We start from the raw sequence: 23,137 nt of genomic DNA, 5'->3' as shown, positions 1-23,137 counted from the left end.
ACTCTCATTAATAAACCAGATGTTTGCTTAATGATAGCGACAATGGTGCAATCTGCCCAATGTACGAAAAGCTCTTTTTCACAAGATAATGTTGTAACAAGGTGTATAAAGTGCATTAAGTGTTTCGCATGGTGTCACGAAACGTGCTCTTCTTCTAAAAATAAAAACGTATGAACAGAAATATTTATCTCTGATATCAGTTTGTATGGATAAACGTGATTGTCAATCTCTATTATGAAATGAAACCAAAATTAATATTGTTTTAATCGAAACTTTGCCATTTTTTCTTTATACTTTTAACATAAAGTTTTCAGACTTCAGATCGTTTGTTAAGCTGAAGCATCGTTGTATTTGTTCACAAAAACAAATAATACAAAAACAAATAATCTTTTTTTTTATTTCATTGTTCATCACCTCATTCTGCTTGTTTATGTTAATAAAATATAGGGGACAGTATTTTCTTTAAAAATAAAAAGTGGAATTTGTCAGTTCTTTCATTTTGCATTAGTAACTTAAATAAATATTGTTTTTCTCCATAGTGTGCTTAACACTTGTCTAAAAGAAATAAATATACTAACTATAGGCGATACAATAACAGGTTTTTTCTGAACTACCTTGCTAGAAAACCGAAAAATAAAATGGAGACTATATTAGGGCACTTGACCTTATATATATATTTACTCGTATACATATATGCACATATAATGTAGATATAAAATCACCAGATGCCCTTCTTAAAGCAAAAATTTTTAGATACGCTGATGCACATATTCGTTTACTTCCAATGGCGAAATTATGTGCCAAATGTCATGTTCCTAGATGGAAGAGTTCGCTTAGGGACCCACCATACTTAACCCGACTCTGGATTCAAATAATAATTGAATTCAATGGAAGAAATGTTTAAAAGAAAACGAAGAAAATAATTTCTTGTGACATGGTTCAAATGATACTTCGACCACTGTCGATTTTATGATGGAAATGAAATTTATTCTGAATTTGGCATTAACCTTGAGAAAGAAAAATATACCGTTGTCTTGTGTTTAACTACTGTGATGTAACAGTGAAATATATTACGATTAACTGAAACGTTCTATATTCCTATCTATAGTTCTAATGTTGTAAGTATACATTGAGTAAATACCATGTTCCAATACTCGAATAATAAATCATTTGAGACTGTTGAATTTTTCAAAGTAACACCTTTATTTCGATAACAAATGAAGCTGTGATTAGCAAAGCAAATCTTATATGTTCTTTTGTCACGTTTTGTACGCGTATGTATGGATAGGTTATAAATATAATAGTATTCATCATTATGTATACTAACGTTAATACGTTCCACTGACTGACAATGAAATACACGTATATCCTTAGTTAGCTTCAATTTGCAGTATAGAAACGTTAGTTCTTTCGAAACAGGTTGGTATGAACTAATTTCAAGTTGTAAATTATAGATAATTACACACTCTATCTACGTCTTATTTACAATAGCATGAATAAACCATTATAAACCATGTGAAAATGAATTAACTTGATACATTATAACTGCTTTAAAATATTAAGATATGATTTGTAATTACGCTTTGCAGCCTTTATAACAACACAATAGTAGAAACATTAGTGTCATATGTAGCATCAATTTAAAATAAGTCGTTATTAATATATGTCATGTTGATGTCATTTCTAATATGCAAAACGGAAATTTATGTTCTTTGAGATATACATATTATTAACATATTTTGATTAGGAGCTCCAGAAGGAAGGAAGACTATACAATACTATTTGATAAGTCTTACACTAGTGTTCTTTTCCTACTTAACTGCTCCTCTAAACGTAAATTTATATCTTTGAAAACAGGTAAGTCATCATCAGAAAACATTAATATGTACCAAACATTTGTTATAAACAGATTAGTTTCAGCAGTGGCGAAGGGTGATGGTTTCAAAAGGGTAGGCCCAATGATAATAATAATGATAATAATAATACCTGCATTACTTATATCATCTTTTATATTAATTCGAAATGTCAGTTTTTCTTATCATTAATATGTATATTATTTTCTTCTTGAAAGTTGTATCCTTGGCTAATATCCTTCGGAGTTCATTACTGTAGCGATTGAAGCTAACGCACTAAGTCTGTCGTTACTCATTATATGCATTTCTCCGGAATGTTTTAATTTTCTTCAGGGCACCTATGAGCTTATCTCACATGGTGTTGTAGTAACTGCAATACTTAATCACACATGTAACAAGCGAAGACACCCTAGGTATACTTCTATCAGGCCGTTTGATGAGATGTATTGAAGTACATTAATAGGTCTACGATACTGATTTTCGTAGTAAAAGATGATTGTCAGTTTATTCCGCAGTTGGTTACCGTCGAAAGTGGGATACAGTTTAAAAATATTCTCTAGGTTTTTCCTAAGAAAATCACTATTGTAATCCTGAAACTGTTCACAGTCAAGTAGTTCTACAGATTCCAAAAAGGATAATCAAGGAAATTCACGTAGGCTATGTGAGTTATAGTTTATCTTAATTCAATTTAATGCAATTTAATTGTTTCAATTGGGCTTGATCGGGTTGGGAAGATGGATTATCACATCTGCGCTTCACAAGAAACATATGCTATTTCGTCTACTTGTACTGAAACAAAGTTTGCTTGTAAAATTTCGTCTTTAAGCATTCAACCAAGTTATTTTGTATGTCACTTGAATCTCCTTATAAACAGAATCAGATTTAAATATCTTTTCATACGCTGCTCTTTATATGTCAGCAACTCCCAAATAGTTTTTTGTACCAATACATGCAGAACTCTCTTGCCCTCTGTATGTTCTATTTCCAACACAGGCGTTGGTCTTCGTTCCTTAATAACACATTAATTTTCAAAAGACCACTCATACAGATAATTCTTTAATACGATGTATTTGTATATTATGTGCTGGCATTTTTCTCATTCACGTTTGCAAATGTAGAAAAATGTCACAATATCTCAAAGATAACACACTCGCCTCAATTCTAATGAACACAACGTGTCTGATTTCGTATGGGTTTGTGTAAAAGGGAAATTAGTTTGTAATAATGGGTTTGCACCAACACCAATACCAGTAACACCTTTGCTTGCTCCAGCATTTGCATTGCGTTAAAGTCCACGTTCGCTTGCTCTTTATTTGTTTGACATGTCCAATCAAAATCGAAAGTCTCGAGAGAAACGCTTTATATAGAAACGAAAGTCGATAAGCGCTGAGGCCGGTCTCATTCGCAGGTTATTAACAACAACGTTCTCTCGCGGGGTTTTCTGAGTAGCTTGGTGGTAGCTCTACTACCGCTTGAGACACTGTTCGATGAGCCTCCCAGCAGTGGTGCTAACCACGATTTCTTTATCGAACAATAAAATATTTTTCAACTTAGAAAATTATCATACATTCTGTGCAAAAAAGAATGGATTAATTATAAATTATAATTTCTGAACGTAAGTGGGCAGGCCGAACCTCAGGGCCTCTTACCACCCTTCGCCACTGAGTTTCAGCTGATTTGATTGCATAGAAGAATACGGACTTAAAATAAGGGTCATTACTTAAGGCCTACAGTCTTTGTCTTAATAGAACATGTAAGCCTAAAGAGACAGTGACCGGAGACACATTACAGGCAGCTCTTCGAGTTAACAGCCCCTTTTCAGAGATATGTAATGTCTAGGTGTAATATAGTGTACGACGAAACGTGTTATTTAGCCGGGTATTGGTGGTTGCCCTAGCTCGACTGGCTGTTAGCCTCTGATCTTATGCCGTACAAGATTAATGTCGGGGAAACAGGGATGATTTTGATTTATATCGAACGGAAATACAAATTGAATACTATCTTGGGAATGACACTGAAATTGCACTCTCCTGAGCAATAGTGTATCTAAAGATGTAGGTGGATGTGAGTGGTGCATGAGTGTCGCCTGCAACGCTTCAGCAAAATCACTACTGGTAAGGGTAAATCTTTGCTCTTTTCATTGTTCACTTTTCCTACATACACATAATGAAAAAAAAATGTGGGAAAAATGAGTTTACACTCAGAGTGGCTACTATGTACGAGGAGTATTGTGGTTCATTATTCAAGCCAAGACCCCTGGCGAAACAGACACCCATGATAATCCCCAGAAAGACTTCAAGGGAAGTGACACCTGCTGTGCTGTTTGTCACCTATTTGCATCTCTTACACATACACAGACAATCTTTTCTACTATTAAGGGTTAGGACAATCTTGCAAGTAGATGACGGAAACATATAGAATTCTACAATAACCTAGTGCTCTCGAATAGGGACGAGGTTGGTTGTGATTGCACCATCATGTAAGATTAAGTGTTTCAACAATCCTTCTGTCCAGGAGCCAACTGAGAAGTCGAAAAGTACTGTGCACTGTAGGGGAAGTGCATGGAACGATCATACTATAAATCATTTTGAAACAGCAAAAGGTATCTCAGCTCCGTTGGATTAAGCTTGGAGCAAAATAAGCATGTGCTTAGAACATGAAAGGAAGAAGGCTCCACGAAATATTTTCATTGCCTAATATACTATGATCAATGGGCCTTACGCTCTAATACTGCAAGTGGTATGCTGAACCATCTCGTGCATCTAATTCCGACAAATACGTACATACATGCATACATACATACATACAGTATAAAATCAAAATAAAGGTCACGAAATAGAGGATGTTTCACAACAACACAGACAATGTTTCGTAGGTGATTCCTGACAGCAAAATAAGAAAAGTATAGACCAACCTGGGTGCAGAATTTTTCATTATGGGATACCGAAAACATGAAAAAATGAACTATAAAGATCCATAGCTCCAACACCATGGAACCTTCCGTATTCGGGTCAAGACTTCACTTAAAAACTAATATGTGCGCTATCCAAAAATACATAATTCATAATCCTGTGGTACTTAAGCAATAATTTTTATAGAGGGAGTTTGGATACCGGCATATAATTTGAAGTACTCACCAACTACCTCTAAAAATTGTTGCGGAAGGACAGCAGAATTTTAAAACATGGATAGGGCATTAACTATTTTCTAACTGAAGTCTTAACCCGACAGTGGTAGGTCCCATAGTATTGGAGCTATGTACCTTTAAATTGATTTTTTTTTTTTTTTATGTTTTCGGCAGCCTATTACTCCGAAAAGACGAATTTGTGCACCGAGGTAAATCTATATTTTGTTTCTTACCTTGGTGTCAGGAATCACCTCCCAAACGTTGTAGGTGTTGTTTTGAACCACTTTGTGTATATATACTTTTATAGGAGACACACTTTTACAATTATGCACATATTGAAGTTCATTGTCCACTTCATCTCTTATAATTCTGAAGGAATCTGATTATGACAGTGATATGGAATCTGGCAACAGGAGACATATTATTTATTCACATTACTCATCATTACACGAATTTGAAACCAAAATCTTAAATTTCTTAAATCTCTGGTTAAGTGTTATGAATTGTGATAAAAAATTAAAGTTCTTCTCTATTTTACAAACAAAACATCTTAGTTTTATGCAGTTTGTATTCGGTATTCGATTTAATTCATTGCAAAAGTTTCCACACCGGTCTATACATTATTATATTTGCCAGGGGATGATTAAATAAAATGATTCTACAATTTAGACATCTAATTTAGACAAAAATTGATATGCGTATGTAGAAATTTATATATGCAGTGATTTGTACAGGCGGGACACAGAGTCTCGTCACCCTGCTTGAAGTACTAAATGTTCAAACTCTGAGCCCAATATATCTGTTCAAAAGTTTTACTGAGCCCAATATATCTCCACTACTCGGGTTTTCCAAAGAGGAATGAACCACTTTCTTAGTGTATCAAAATAACGATGTTGAACCCAAGTGCTTGTCGCGATATGTTCTTCAATAATGTAATCACTTGTATCAGCAACTGTTTGTACATAAAATAAAAATAAAAATAAATGCATTATGATTCCGTCAAATACGAGGTCTGATCAAAATGTATGGTGACTGTAGCTGGATAGTGCCACCTATTGAAATGTTATCCATTTTAACTGTTAAACCCGATAGCTACGGTCAGTGTCGATTTTGAACGAGTTGTGACGTGTCAGTTGGTTTCCAAAGACAGAAGAGTGAAAACGTGTTAAGAGCGTCTGTTGCACTTCACGTATTTTGAGTAACGAGTCAACAGGGAGTTTTGAGTATGCTACAAGAAAAGTGCCAAAATAGATCACGAAATGTTAAAATAAGTGTATGGCAATGAAGCAGTAACATTCAACAATATTTACAAAGTAGTATGAGTGATTCAAAAATGGCAGTGAGTCGATTGAAGACGAACAAAGATCAGAATGTCCTGCGATGACAAAAACATATGAAAACTTCCGCAAAAGATTCGTTCGAAAAGGCAAATAACTATTCTAGAGCTCTTCAAAGAAGTAAATATCTCATACGGGTCCTTCAAAGCATTCTAACCGCCGATTTTCAAATGAAAAGACTGAATGTGAAATTCGTTTACTGAGTTTCGACTGATGACCGCGAGTTTTTAGACGAAAAAAAAAATTTCTGTATGTCCACATCCGCTGTACTCTTCGGATATAGCAATATGTAACTTTTGGCTCTTCCCAAAAATCAAGACCATGCGAGAAGGAATACGTTTCGATACATTGAGAAGACGCAGTTAAAGATTGAAGAAAAAAACTTCCAGAAGTGCTTCTAATCGTGAAATCCACGTTGAAATAAGCGCATCGCAAGCCAAGGGGAATAAATACTCTGAAGGAAATTGATTTATATTTAATGTAAGCTTTTTACGAGTTCGTACTTTGTTCGTAAGAAATTGATTCACCAAACCTTTTGACCATACCTCGTATATTTGCAGTTTACGTAGTTTACAATTAATATAGTTACAATTTACAAAGTTCGTTCGACCTATAAATAATACGACATAACAGGAATTGATTCATATAAAATGTAACACAACAGAGAAAATAACAACAGGAAAGCTGAAGAGGAATGTATCAAGTATATCATGACACAAGGAAATAGCAACAGAAATCAGATAACAATGAAAGAAAATTAAGGTACAGATTAAAATAAAACAGGCAAGCAGCGAAGTAAGTCAAAATTTTGTAACGACACTAAATGAGCATTTACACTCGATTCCAGGCATTTATACGAAGGCTATCCAGAAATACCAAACGTTTTGGTCTATCGCGGCAGTGGGCTATCTTGGTGAAAGAACGCTGCCATACTCAGTACGCATCCAGTTATGGTAGCGTGACGATTGTGACGCTCTTACTGTGCTTCCTGTGGCGTATTACAATGTGCGCTGTAATACACTAAAAAAATTGCAGGTGGCGTACTTGAAAAGGTAGGTTTTTGGACTTAACGTACAGCAGACGTATAACTGGAAACGCATGTTTTATAATACTTTCTGTATAAGTGTTCCATCTATACGTACTTTCCGTATGAAACAATGTAGGCGGTCAGGATCTCACATACAAATGGACGTATATAACATATAGCTGACGAAGGTAACATAAGTATATGGATGTGATATACGGAAAACTGTTAGATGTCAGACATCCTGCAACGCCATGGTGTAACATCTAAGGGCAGTGCCTACGTAGCATACGGATAACGTATGTTCTGTACTGATTTCTATAGTAAGAAAGAGGATTCCGTATATTTGTACAATATGCCACTGGCCGGAGAACGGATTTTTCTGTGTGTAGATAATAACACCTCTTGTGAGATGCGTTCTGTGATTAGTTTTTTGTTGGCTGAAAACTGTGAAAGTGAAGGTGTGGATTCAAAAAAGCACAGGAGAAGACCCGAAGCGAAGGTGACTTTTTTTCACTAAGCACGTCCAAACACGGCCAAGCGTACCCGAAAGCTATTGAATGATTTTGGATGGGAGGTATTCAATCACCCACCATATAGCCCGGACTTGCGCCGAGCGACTACCACCTCTTCTCAGCGATGAAAGCATGGCTACCTACACAACGCTTTGATACTGACGCCGAACTGCATGTCGGTGTAAGCCAGTGGTTGACAGCTTAGACGTCAGGTTTCTACCGCGATGGTATTGAAAAACTTCTGCCACTTTATGATAAGTGCCTTAATTTACATGGCGATTATGTGCAAGCATAGGTTCAGAGTGTACTTCTCAAATATATGTAATACAATTTGATTTGTTCATGTTGTTGCTTTTGGTATTTAAAAACATTTATTGCTTTCTGGAGAGCCCTTTTACAATTCACAGGCGATAGCCTGATTTACCTCTTTTTCCTATTACACAGGGTGTTTCAAAACAACGCGGACAATGTTTGGGAGGTGATTCCTGACGCCAAGATAAGACGAAAAGAATAGACCAACCTGGGTGCACAAATGCTTCGTTTCGGAGTTATAGGCTGCCGAAAACATGGAAAAATGAATACCACTCATTTTAGCTTTGCAACTTCCTGCACACAATATAAGACAGATTCTGACCAAAGCCTATATTAAATTATAAATAATAGCTTTACAGTTTCGACAAATAACTTTGCTCTCATCAGACACATTATGAAATACAATATCTAATATTACAGCTTATATACTTCTTAAAATCAGAGAAGGCCATATCTATGAGCCAATCAGATTCGTCCTTTCATTTTTGACAATTTTTAATTAATTACATATGCAACTTATTGTAATATAGTGTTCATTTTTCCACGTTTTCGGCAGCCTATGACTCCGAAAGGAAGCATTTGTGCACCCAGGTTGGTCTATAATGTTCGTCTTATATTGGTGGCAGGAATCACCTGCCAAACTTTGTCGGTGTTGTTTTGAAAAGCCCTGTTTATTAGTTGTTGATAATAATCTCGTTATCAGAGTATTTCTTTCTCTATCAGTATAAATAGGAAAATGGAGTTAATAATAACCTTCTGCTCTCAATAATTCCATTACTTTATATTATTCATAATATAATCTCTTTATTCTAATGTTTTCTATGCCCAATTCTTATAAAGGACAAAAGTTGCAGCTATTTGTATTGTTTGTTACGTGACTAAACCGTACTGAAAATACAAATCATTAGATAACAGCACCGTAGCCTATATTTGCCTGCCAATCCAAACCAATATTCATCTGTAACACATATTAATAATTTAATATTCCTGCTTGTTATGTATTTATTGACATTTGAAGTTTCATTTGTTCATTTCCTTTATATTTCGCTTTGGCGATAAATCTAATTACTTTCGAAAACATCAATAAGCTTTTTCATTTTGGAATCTAACTTGAGAACTCTATTCCTTAGAGAGACACTTCGCTTAGCACTGAGAAAATTAAGTTGTGAGGACTAACAAAAGAAGTCATTCAAGGTATGAGCAATTAAAACTAACCACTACTTATTTTTGTATAATATGCTTAAGAAAGAAGTTTCAACAATATTTCATAAAGTATAGTGTATATAGTAATACATAGTCTTCACCTATTGCATGCAGAGTTTGAATTAACGGTTAAGTTGCGTTGAGTTGAGTTTGAGTTTAACGTCCTTTTCAGCAGCTAAGCTATATGAAACATGGACCTACTGATTAACGTGGAATCCAAACCACATTAGTTCCCGCCGGGAATCGAACCCCGGTGTCTCACGCCAAAGGCGCGTACCCTATCCACATAGCCACGGGGGATGGGGGATTTCCCCCTCTCGTCACAACTTATCCCCGGCTCGTGACAAGTAAATGTCTTCCTTGGAGGGGTTTTCTCCTGTATAAATATGTGAAGACCATTTCTAATATTGCAATTTGATTACTGCAAACAATCTTGAAATAGTTCTGCAACACATGTTCAACATAGAAAGGACACTTCTGACATTTGATCATCACACCGGAGTACTCTATTCATGTGAATGTGGTAACTTGATTTTTGTCACTTCCATTAATTAGTACAGTAGTTAGAAACATTGTTATTACTATTTAACTTGTATATGTTAAGAATTATTATTATTCGTAGCGTAACATTTTATTACCACATATTTGTATACGTTATGCCGTTTTTGAATATATATAGGGATGCGCACGAGACGAGTCGAGACAGAATTTTCCTGACAAAATTCGAGTTGAGACACAACTCTTGCAATAGAGAAATATACATTTTTCAAGTCGAGACATCCCTTTTACAGGACATTTTCGAGATGAGACAGCCTCAAATCTCGTCTCGTGCGCATCCCTATATATACAGAGGGTTGATTAATTCGTTTGTCAATTTCATTTGTTCACTGTGCAAAAGTGGTAGGAGGTAAAGTAGTGAAATTTGGTGTTACTTTATACGAAGGACATAAGTTTTGTTTCGCCGTAGAAGCATGTCATTTCTACTAAAGATAGAGGAGATATAGGGTCAAAAGTCAAATTTCGATTTTTTTTCCTTATGGGACTGCAATTGTAATTTCTAAAAGAGCCTGAAAGAAACGTAAATCGAAGTGATAACAAAGAAAGAGCTGTATGGTATGATTCTATATCGCATGCGACAAAATATGCGTCAATCAAGTGTTAAGGTCAGACGTCACGGTCAGATCAAGGTCACAGGTCACCTTAAGAACCCATTCGAATACACTGAAAATAACGCAATGTCCTATCAAAATATGTTAAACATCAAAATGAAGCAGCGGAAGAAGCAAGGAACATTCAATAGTAGCATTAGGTCAAAGGTCACAGCCAAATACAAGGTCAAAAGTCAACCACAAAAATCAAATAGTCGCTGGGAAAACAGCAGTTGTTATAATAAAAGGGCATGTTGAGGGACGAAAAAATACAATTGAACAATCAAGTCCAGCACCCCCGTTTGGCGTACGATCAAATTGCAAGCGTGATGAACGAGCTACAAGCAGGATAGCACCACAGGGGACCTTGACAATAGTAGACGTGGCTACTTCAGCCGCTTATAGAGCACACCATTTGTGCATAGTCTTAGAGACGCCACTTGTATTAATATTAATCAGTCAAGTGCAGTTAAAGTCGAATAAGGACAAAACACGAGAGAGACATTTTGTGTCTACACTCCAAGTGTATCGGTTTATTAGTTGGTTTTGTCGTAGCTCTGACAAGGTACGTATTCGCACTGAATTCTTTATCGGCAGAACAAGGAGCAGGTTTAGTGGAGTGATATATTCAGTGTGGTAAATCTGCTTCGGCTACACGACGAAGAGCTCAGAAGGTTGTTATAAGGAACACCCGGATATATCGTCTCTATAAAGAGTTACTTCTTCCATACAAAACACCTATTGACGGGGAAAAGGGCTGGTAGACACGTAAGAGTAATGACTCCAAGGGAGAAAAGGGAAGTAGCTGTATCTATTCTTCAATTCCCTCAAAACTCTTTGACTTGTCATAGTCTTTGCAGTTGGTCTTAATAAGTCAACCTTAAGCTAACTGTTAAAAAAAATGGAATTAAAATCGTACAAAATCAGGGAAATCCAGGAACTGTTAGAACAAGACTACGGTGAGCATGTGTTCTTTTGTAATTGGTTCATTGATAAGTTGAACGAAAATACCATGTTCTTATTCCAATTACTTGTGACAGATGAAGCTAAGTTTTTGTTAATGGTTCCGTTTCGTCTTCTCATACTCGATATTGGGCTCATTCTCAAGCACGTGTTCGCAGTGAACGTTCCGTTGATCAGACTGGTGTAATGATGTGGATGGGTATCACAGTAACGCAAATCATTAGTTCCTTCTTCTTCGTCATTAATGTGACATAAGAATCTCATCAGCGTATGTTATGTGAGTTTCTTCTGCCGGAGTTGGATCGTCTGAATTTGATTGAGAATGATGAAATTTGGTATCAGCTAGATGGTGCTCCTGCGGATCGTACGAATGCAACTATGGCTGTTCTGAGAGAACGGTTTGGACAACGTGTGATCTCTATCGGAAGTGAAGTGCAATGGCCAGTCCCGAATTGTCGCCGTGTGACTTTTTTCTTTGGGGGTTTCTGAAACAGGTAGTGTATAGAAACAGACTAAAATCTGTTGAACAACTAAGGCAAGAAATCGAACGTAGTTTTGAGTACATCGCTCCTACCACGCTTGAGAAAGTGTTTACTAAGCAGTTGATTCACAGAATCAATCTGTACTTAGCCCACGGTGGCGGACATGTAGAATAAGTGAAATACTGTTTAGCCAAGTGACACTAAATCCTCAAGATGAGTTATTGTCGCTTATGCTAGATAAACCTTGTCCATTTCTGAGAGCATAAACAACGCAGTGTTAAGCACACCAATATTGTGCTCACGTTTCGTTTAAAAATAAATTTGATTTTTGTGCTTGACCTTCGACCTTGTATTTGCCTGTGACCTTTAACCTCATATTACTATTGAGTGTTCCTTGCTTGTTCCGTTGCTTCATTTTGATGTTTAACATGTTTTGATAGGACATTGGGTTGTTTTCAGTGTATTCGAATGGGTTCTTAAGGTGACCTGTGACCTTAATCTGACCGTGACATCTGACCTTAACACTTGATTGACGCATATTTTGTCGGCTTGCGACATAGAATCATACCGTACAGCTTTTTCTTTGTTATCACTTCGATTTACGTTTTTTTAGGCTCTTTCAGAATTTACCATTGCAGTCCCATAAGGAAACAATAGAAATTTGACCTTTGACTCTCTATCTCTTCTATCTTTAGTACAAGTGTCATGCTTCTATGGCGAAACAAAACTTATGTCCTTCGTCTAAAGTTACACCAAATTGCACGGCTTTACCTCCTACCGCTTTTGAACAATGAACAAATGAAATTGACACACGAATTAATCAACCGAATATATATACCGACAATACACAACCCCCCCCCCCTCGTACGTAAGTTTAAGTAGAACACTGATTCCATGATTCAAGTCCTAGTAATTGTATTGTGAAGAAATAACGAAAATTAATATGGGTCAACTTTCCTCATTTTTGACGTTATGTCAGTAAACAGCAAACATTTTGTTTACGTCACTAATGTTTCGCATTGAAAAATCAGGACGAGATACATAAATGTTGTACTCAGTAACTTGCGTTCAAGATTGGATTCTTGAAAATTGTTTCTTATCATATTTATATGGTTTCAAGAATCTAACGTGTGTGGCTTTAAGAAGAAGACTATGACTCTGTGTAGCGTAGTCGCTAACGTTCTCGCTATTGGTGTGACTGTCCCTGGCTCGATTCCCGGTAGAGACTCTCGGTCGAAGTGAAACAGTCTTTTCGGCCAACTATCCTGAGTAAGTTTTTATTTTTTTTGGGGGGGGGTGTTTCCTCATTCATACCCAACGAATGTTGAGACCTTTACCTAATGTAAATGTTCTATGCCGCTTTCTTCCTTCCTGAATAGTGTGCTTGCCGAGATCGTCCTCTCTCGTACGTGATTGGCTTAAGGTCATAGATGTCACTAACCCGCAGAAACGAAACATATAAATTAATAAATAGCTAACAAGTCTTGTAGATGTTTAATGCCTGACTCAAGTACGTACTTCAAAATGAAAAAAAAAATGAAATTAAATCTTCAAGTTTTACGTCGCACGGTTATGCCGGCTAGACTAAAGGAGACGGTGATGATTAGAAATGAGGGAATTGATGGAATGAAGAAAGTGAGAGGAAACGGGAGAAGCCCGAGAAATCCCACTCACACGGTGTTTGTCCACCAGAAATGCCTCAAAATGCGCCCATACTCTTGTATATTTCTGGAGACGCAACAAGTTTAGATTTTAAAAGTGTAAAGGAAAATATCTGTATTAGAAAAACACAAAGCAAGAAATTACTACTTTGTCCAACGCTAGTTAGCGAAGAGGATATGATTTAAACCATGAACTGACTTTTTTTTTAGTCTTATTACTCACACGACAAAGCTATACGTTAGTAAATATACTAGACTATACTTTTTCAATTCACAGAAAACATTTAAAAAATCAAAAAGTATATAATAGTATATCGTCACTACATCTCGGAAAACCAATATTTGACATGTTCGTCGAAGGTGTGTGATATTCTAGAATATGAGGAGAATGTTATTCTGCATCTTTTTCTCAGAATATGAAACCTACTAGAAGAATAATTTTTGCTTCTTCGGAAAAGTTCCCGGTTATGCAACTAGTGGGTTTCCGATTCGCAGCTACAATCTCGCAGCTACAACTCATCTTAGGTATCTTAGGTTCAAAAATCAAATCCGTCCTGAAAATCTGAAATATTCAAAATCGTACTAAATGCACGAAAGTTAATGTAAAAGCTGAAAAAGAAAAATTTGAAGCGATGAATTCAATGTTTATAGAAATTGATAAGTGAACTCATAAGATGTCAAATGATCTCATTCGTTAATATTTTAATCATGAATACAGATGTTTGATATGCAAATAATCATATCACATTAGGTTAAAATTGGTATGTGTATGTTTACAAGATTTACCAAATACAGTCGTCTTGTTTAATTATTACTGGCATGTTCCTCCATGCCAATACACCTGAATGTTAAAGAAAATTATTGTACAGTGAAACCTGTCAACATGTCCACCTCTCTAAGTTGGCCACCTGCTTATCTTGGTCTATTTCGTCTTGAACCAGCATTTTCCTATAAGACATTCGTTACTTACTACTCTATAAGTTGGCCACCTGTCTATCTTGGAAGTTGGACACACTGAAGCAATGTTTATCCTATGATGATAATGATAAATTTACCTGCGTATCTTAGCCACGCAAAATACCGTTTTGTTGGTTTTCTTAACTCTTTCGAATTCCCATATGAGAGGCAGATGTTCTGTATTTGTGACTGGAGAAAAGAAGCAAGGATTCCCGCGATTTGCTTTTGGAGGTCAATGGCCAGAAGACTACAGCGGTAGTGAAGGAAGATGTGAATAAGAAAAAGCACGTACAGGAATTCAGGAGATGGTTGTACGTATTTGTTTACCCTGTCTGTTTTGATAAAACCATTAGGTATATCAGCTCCTCTCATCAGCTTAGTAATTCCGGAAAATTCTCAAGGTTAAAAACTAACTATCTCAATTGCCAACTATTGGCACCTGTCACCTTGTCAAAAGATGGCGGAGTTTTTAAGATATTAATTGCCTCAAGATCTTTTCAAAACACCTTTTGCTCCGAGGGAAACACTTCTAGCTCATTAACAAGAGGTAGTTAACTACAATATTAGAATGTGCTTATCTGCCAAAAAGAATAAAACAAATACGTCTAGAATGAACCACCATTCAGTAACAACTGAAAAGAAGTCATAAATTGCATTTGAATGTTCAATTAATAACAGCTTTTCTTGGAGTAGTGCGCGTCACGCGAGTGCCTGTGCTCCTGACATCTTTTCGTGTTTTCGTGAAAATATAAACTGTTATTACCCACATCTTAAATAAACATTGAAATAAACATTTATTACAGTGTTTGCGAACATTTAAGTGCTGTGACGAACTCTAGTGACTGTGAAAGTGCGGTGCAGTGTGCATGTTGCATGCGTAGCTAGCAGTAGAGTTGGTAGTTAGCAACAAAGCACGGCAGCACTATAACCGCCATTTCGACGAACAAGAACAGTTTTGTTCAGCAAGTTGCGTGGCCCCGAGACGACAGAAACCAAGAACCTGCTTCTGATTGGTCGGAGAGACGCAGGTGCGAGAGCCAATCAGAAGCCAGCATTCGCTAGCAGCGCACACAAAAGAGCAGGACCATCGTCAACTAGCTCAGTTGCCCGCTGGAGCGGGAGCCCGGCTCATAGGCTGGGGAAAAATAAAAATTAGGTCCTGTTCCCATAAATAATAAAAGATCCCAGCAATACGGCTAAAAGAAAAACTGGCCGCTAGGAGCTCGTCCAATACGTTCCTAGACAGCGTTTAGACGTCAGCCAAGAAATGAAACAAAACACTCAGGTCGCCCCCCCCCCCCAAGAAGCAGTGATCCACATACCAACCAAGTGCCTCCCGTCAGGAAACCACCCGCAGGACCGGAAACAAGCCTTGCGAAACAACTAAAAGCTATGAGTTTTAGTAACTTAGGCTCTGTTCAACGCCGCAGAACAACCCGTCAGGCTAAATTGGTTCCTATGAGTCTCGAGGAACTCCACGCCCTCACGGCTCAAACCACTTCTACCCCTCACATGAACGAAACAGCTGACAGTGCAACCGTCCACGCGGATGCCCCCCAGATCCAAGATCAGTCCATCGAGATGGCAGGGTCCAGTGATGAAGAATACGACCCTACCGATAGCGCAGGAGAGTTCCAACACCCCAAGAAGAAAGCGAAAAGAAGACCAGAAAGTAGCATTACGCCACCTGTTGAATTCAGGAACTCTTTCTCGGCGCTGGACACCACCAACGACCCATCCAACGCTGGGGGTGGTCAAACACCCACCGAATATGAAGAAGAAAATCCGGAGGACACCGTCCGCAGCAGGAAGATACCCCCCCTCTTCATATATGACGTCCAGAAAAGACATACTTTCATAAAAACGCTAACCGCAAACTGCAAGGATCCCTACAAAATTCTGCAACCGAGTGCATACATAAAAATCCACTGCACCACCTGGCGCGACTTTGAAATGATGGAAGCCTTCTGCATCCAGACCGGACAATCATTTGCCACAGAACTTCCGAAACAAACACGCCCAATCAAAGTAGTCATCCGGAAGATGCCACTCGACACTCCAACGGCTGACATACTACAGGACTTGAAGGACCAGGGGTTCACCCCAACCAATGTGGTCCAGATGAGGGGACGCAGTGACCCGTCTGGCAACAGGCCCCTGTTTCCGCTCTTCCTTGTTACTTTACCCAAGGACCCAACGAACAACAAGATTTACGATCTCAAGTACCTTCTTAGTTACAGAGTGGCAGTGGAACCCTACAAGGGTCAGTCAATTCTCCAATGCTACCGATGCCAACGAGTAGGGCACACTACGCAAACATGCAGGGCGACCCCTCGCTGCATCAAATGCGAAGAATCCCATCTCTCCACGGAATGTCCGAAGAAAACGAGGGACACTCCGGCAAAATGTTGTAACTGCGGAGGCGAACACCCCGCCAACTACATGGGCTGTCCCATGCTCAAGGCGGCCAAAGCCAAGAGGAAACAGCCAACCCAACCACCAGCTAAGTCGGACCCTCCCTCAAAATCTGATACCAGCCGCAGAAGAAACAACGCTACATCTTACGCAGGAGCAGTCACGCCGGAAGACAAGAACAACACCAACCAGAAAACCAGGAGGCCCCCCAACCAAGAAACAAAGAAAAATCAAACAACCCAGGACAACTCCCAATCCAGAGAAGAAGACACCGAGGACAAACGCACTGAACCATCATTGGCAGACACATTCAAAGAGATCCGAGAACTCTTCTCGGGCCTCAATCTTCGTTCAATGCTAGAAAAGCTGCGAGTAGGACTCCGGAAGGTGAAAGAAACGACAGACCCACTAAGCAAAATCACCATCATGTTTGAGGTAGTCGCGTCCATCCTTGACGATGGCACCGACTAAAAGAAGAATCAACAGACAAGTCAAAGTGCTGCACTGGAACGCAGAAGGAATCCAAAAGAAGAAGAACAACCTGGAGGACTTTCTCCGCAGAGAAGAAGTGGACATAGCCCTATTGTCAGAGACCTACCTAAAACCACACCTTACCCTAAAAATCCGCAACTACTCCACCATCCGTACCGACCGTCCCGACCGACCCCTTGGAGGAACAGCAATTCTAATCAAAAACAGTATCCCGTACGACCCTCTCCCTCTACCACCTCTACAATCCCTGGAAGCTACAGGGATCACCCTCCACTCAGCTAATGGACCGATAATAATAATAGCAGCCTACAAGCCTCACAACAACAACCTCAACGCAACAGATCTGCAAGCCCTGCGACAGCTAGGACACCGGATTCTACTAGGGGGAGACCTCAACAGTAAACATCCGGCGTGGAACTCCAATGTGTCAAACGCAAACGGAAGGATCCTCCACCACGCTCTCACCACCATAGACTTCACTCCCACGGCTCCAACGGAACCCACGCATTATCCCAGAAACGGCGGAATGCCTGATGTACTGGACATGGTACTGACAGCGAACCTGGCAATCCTAGGTGTACCTCAGGTTATCCACGGCCTCGACTCGGATCATCTACCCGTTCTACAAACGATCGCAATCAGCTACCACTTCACAACTCGAACCCTTCCAACTCTGCGCACAACAGACTGGGACCAGTACAGATCCTTGCTCAGCGACATGTTAGATCCACGCCGGATAATTGAAACAACGGAAGACATAGAGGCCACCACTGCGTCCCTGACCGCAGCCATCAACTCAGCCATAGCCATCGCCTCAACCACCTCAACAACGACTTATCCATCACACCAGACCACTCCAGAAGAACGACGCACCTCAGCCTTGATCCACTTGAAGCGTTGGGCCCGGAAGCAGTGGCAACGTACCAGAATTCCCCAGTTCAAAACACTTTGGAACCACCTAGTATCCAGAGTCAGGAAAAGGCTCCTTCGAATCAAAATCAGAAACTGGAACCTCCACCTCCAGGAGCTAGATGCACCCAGCAGGCAATTCTGGAAGTTAGTGAAAAACATCACAAGACCAGAAGCAAACTCCAGAACACTCACACTTCAAACTCCACAAGGAACAATACACGAACCGGAAGAACAGGCAGAACTTTTCGCCCAGACCCTGGAAACCACCTTCCAGATCAACGCTACCAACACGCCAGCAACCACCACTGCAGCAGTACATAGATCCTACCACCTCTCCCGAATAGAAGACCCACCTCCTCCAGAAGCCCTCACAACACCGCGGGAGATACAAGCAATCATCAAGAGGATCAATGCACACCGGGCTCCAGGTCAAGACCGAGTGACGCCGCAAGCACTGAAGCACCTCCCGAGAAAGGCCCTGGTCCTACTCTGTAAGTTGTGCAACGCCATTATGAGAACCGGACACTACCCAGAAGCCTGGAAAGAAGCAAAAGTCATAATGCTGGCCAAACCAGGAAAGAAAAGATCAAACCCGGCCAACTACCGCCCTATCAGCCTGCTCTCGCATACCAGCAAGGTGTTTGAAAGAGTACTACAGAGCAGACTTCAGCAATTCATAGAAGATCATGACATCATCCCGGACCACCAGTTCGGCTTCAGGAAAGGACACTGCGCGGATCAGCAGCTGGTACGGGTGGTAGAGAAGATATGTGACAGATTCAACGAGGGAGGCCACACCTTGGGGCTTTTTCTCGACATAGAAAAAGCATTCGACAAGGTGTGGCACGAAGGCCTCTTTCACAAGATGATGCTCCAGGGCACTCCGCACTACCTTCTGAGAATCATCAAATCCTTTCTTCAAGGAAGAACCTTTCGTGTTGCCCATGCAGGACACCTAACACCCTCCAGACCTATCCTAGCAGGAGTCCCCCAAGGATCCTGCCTATCCCCAACCCTCTACGCCATGTACACGGCGGACATTCCCACAACCCCCAACACAGCGGTAGCAACATTCGCAGACGACACGGCAATCTTTGCCAGCCATGGAAACATCAGATACGCTGAACTATACCTCAGACGACACGCCGAACTTCTCCACCGATGGTCTGAAGAGTGGAAGATCAAAGTCAGCGAACAGAAGACCTCAGTAGTAAACTTCACAAGAAACAGAAGAAGGGTTCACGTCAGAATCACCATGGCTGGAACACCCCTCCAGAACCGAGATGATGCCAAATACCTCGGAATAATACTGGACAGGAAACTTACATTTGCTCACCACATACATTCCATCGCCAAGAAAGCCAGTCAACGCCATCAAGCCTTGCTACCGCTACTCCTCTCCCCATCCCTCACCCTGAAAACCAAACGCCATATATATCAGATGAGCATTCGTCCCATCCTGATGTATGCCCACCCTGCATGGCAACACGCAGCAAAAACGCACCTCAGCCAACTACAAGTCATCCAGAACAGAGTAGCCAGGGCTATCACTGGACACTCGAGAGACACTCGCCTCGAGCAAATACATGAAGATTTGGAACTCCCATTTCTACATGACTACAGAATTCACAGATCAGCCAACTTCTGGAGGACAATCAGAGCCTCACCACACCAACACATAGCCACCATAGGAACGGCCAACCCAAGAAGACGAACTTACAAGATGCCGCACCCCTAAAACGCACAACCACTAAACTGACATAGGAACAGCAAAAGAGGAGCGCGACAGTTGCGTCCTCTCTCACAACAAATACGCACGCAAAACAAACGACAGTCAACAACACAAATGGAAGGCAAGGGCCCAAGCCCGGTACTTAAATCAACCACAAAAACCGCCAAGAAATCTCTGCTCTCTGCTCTGCTCTGCTTTTCTTGTTTTCAGTCTGAATAACTTAGTGTGCTATAATATCAATTTCAATAAACTGCGTACCTACGCTTCTATTTCATGGTCGTTTGTATTATTGTGTTTTCAATCCGAATAATCCAATGTACAACCAACTAGTTTTCAGGAAGAGCAAGGTATGCACTTTCAAACTTGAACGACCAACTGGAAAAAACGTGCGAAATGAAAATAAATAAGAAGAAAACCAAAGTGATAAACTACACAAGAGCAGGACAGGAAAAGGCAAATCTATGGCTAGATGGAGAGAAAATTGAAAACGTTAAGACGTTCTCCTATTTAGGAAATCTAGTATCGCACGGAAGAAGTGAAAAAGACGTAAGTTCCAGAATAGCGCAAGCTAAACAAGCATTCAATAGGAAAAGAGGACTACTAACATCAAGAAATTTGTCACTGGACGTTCGTAAACGATTTATTAAGACACTCATATGGAGCGGTGCGCTGTACGGATCAGAGACTTAGACATTGAGGAAAGCTGAAATATCCAAGCTGGAAACATTTGAAATGTGGTGTTGGCGCAAAATCCTACGCATATCATGGGCCGAAAGGAAAAGGAATGAAGATGTACTAAAGGAAGCTAACGAAGGATGACAGATCATGAAGATAATTGGAAAAAGAAGACATAGCATTTTTGGCCATCTTATTCGGCACTCCGATTGGATCACCGTGCTGATAGAAGGAAAGGCAGAAGGAAAACCAGGAAGAGGAAGACCAAGGATAGAATATCTAGACGCAGTTACAAAGCAGAGGCCTTATCAAAATATAAAACAGTTCTTCCAAGCGAGAGAAAAGTTTTAAAATTTCCATGTTGCCCACCAACCTATGGTTGAGGTGAACAAGAAGAAGAATTTTTTTTATTTCCCCTTTTCCAATCCTATGTTTGCACCAAAAAGCCGATCCTTACTTATAAACCTCAAATACGCAATTACATACACTTCTCTTATACGCAAAGACATAGAACGAAAATTACTAGTGTTTTGTATCCTTCTCTTTTCTACCAACAACGTAAAGTAATCGAAAACAAAGAAGAAAGTATGAAATACTCTGTTTATGATGAAAAACCTAAGGACAGCTCATTCTTTTTATGTAATACGAAGTTATCTAAAAACTATTGAACCACTTGCTTGTGAGATGACATTAGTGTACCAAATCTGATCGTATAAGAGTCGCATCGGTTCGAGCCTGCCGTAATGTCACAGCTGACGGTTGAAGCTAGTACATGAGCAAAATCTGCTAGAATTCTTACAACCAGGCGTACGATATTACGCCGTAAATATGAGCGAATGTTCCATGGCAAAAAAACTGCGCTATATTTTACAATTTTATTTTGACAGAGGCGCAAGTAATGCGTTGGATGCTGAAGAATTTTGTGATGGTCAATGCAAAGAGACGTTATCCAGAGCAGAAGCTAACAAATAGTTCAGTTGTTTTATTTCTTGAAATTTTGATTTCCAACATGTTTCTCATAAAATTTATAACATTTGTTCGTTATAAATTTATATTGATTTTTCTTTGTATCTATTCTAATTGTGCAATTACATTGGGCGATCAATTAACAGCAAAAGTGGATAATATACTGGCAAAATTTGAGCAAGATCGACATGTAAGCAAGTATGCCATCGCCTTTGCATGATATACACTGTGAAATTTCATTATAGTGTGATTATTAGAACTGCTTCAATTCATACTATGGAAATATAAAATAATAATTATTATTTTTCTCGCTAAATATGCATAGACCATTAAGTCTCCACTTGCTTTTTAACCCCCCCATAGCACGCGCTGAAGTTATACTCCGCGGGTGGAGAAATTTTAGTTTTCTTATTTTTATAGGTCACCGCCAGGTGTAACCTGCCGTGTAACTTCCCCCTTCACATTCACGCACACACTGACTACACTGAATTTAATAAGAAGTTTGCTGGTAGTTTGCTCTGAGTAAACAGTTTTGAGTGCGGAGTGTCGCTCCGCGCGCATGCTTTAATATTTTCGAAGTTGAGGAGTTTGCCTCAGCGTGCGGTGCACACAAATATTAACTGAAAAGAACAAGAATGCATACTGCGTATACTACAAGATGAAATAGGAGCTTCAGATTATAGTGATATAGACGTAATCGAAGAAAGCGATCACAATTCTTAAAGTCAGCAATCGGCTGACGAAAATGACGCACGCGTGCTTAATTGTAACATCCAGCCAGGCGCACGGAGTATAATCTGCCTAAGTCAGGTAGAGTAATAAAAAATTAGAACTGTTCGAAGGAGTTTATACTGTAAAATATACGATGGCAATTGTCAAAAAACATTTAAAAGAAAATATTCAGCAATTTAAAATCGCTTCAAAACAAAATACACATTGAAAAGAAGATAAATACATATTGCGGAGTGAGAATCCGCGCGCCTTTCTTGATGTTACAAATGGGCACGCGTGTGATGGAGAGTTAACATTATGGTGTTCTTATGCATTAACACAAAATTGTGAACAAAGATTTTAGTAGTTTTAAATTTTGCATTTATTTCTTAGTTTCTACCGAGCTACACAATTTGTATGTAATATAATACGAGGACTTGTGGATTGCCTGAAAATGTGTTTGGAGTCATATTAAAAAAAAAAAAAGTCAATGCATTTGACTTGGACTTGAAAAAGCATTCTTTAACAACCCAATTTGTCACTTTTAGAGGCTAAAGATTGCAATTCGAAAAGTATATTAATGTCCTCACTGATTACTGAGAGTCACTTTCTTCAGTAACTCTTATACGGGAGAACATCTGCCGACAAACTG

The sequence above is a fragment of the Thermobia domestica genome, chromosome 10 (assembly GCF_964235325.1).
Source record: "Thermobia domestica chromosome 10, izTheDome1.hap1.1, whole genome shotgun sequence".
Taxonomy (NCBI): domain Eukaryota; kingdom Metazoa; phylum Arthropoda; class Insecta; order Zygentoma; family Lepismatidae; genus Thermobia; species Thermobia domestica.
The sequence above is the reverse complement of the archived record's forward strand: the minus strand, read 5'-3'. Positions refer to the sequence as shown.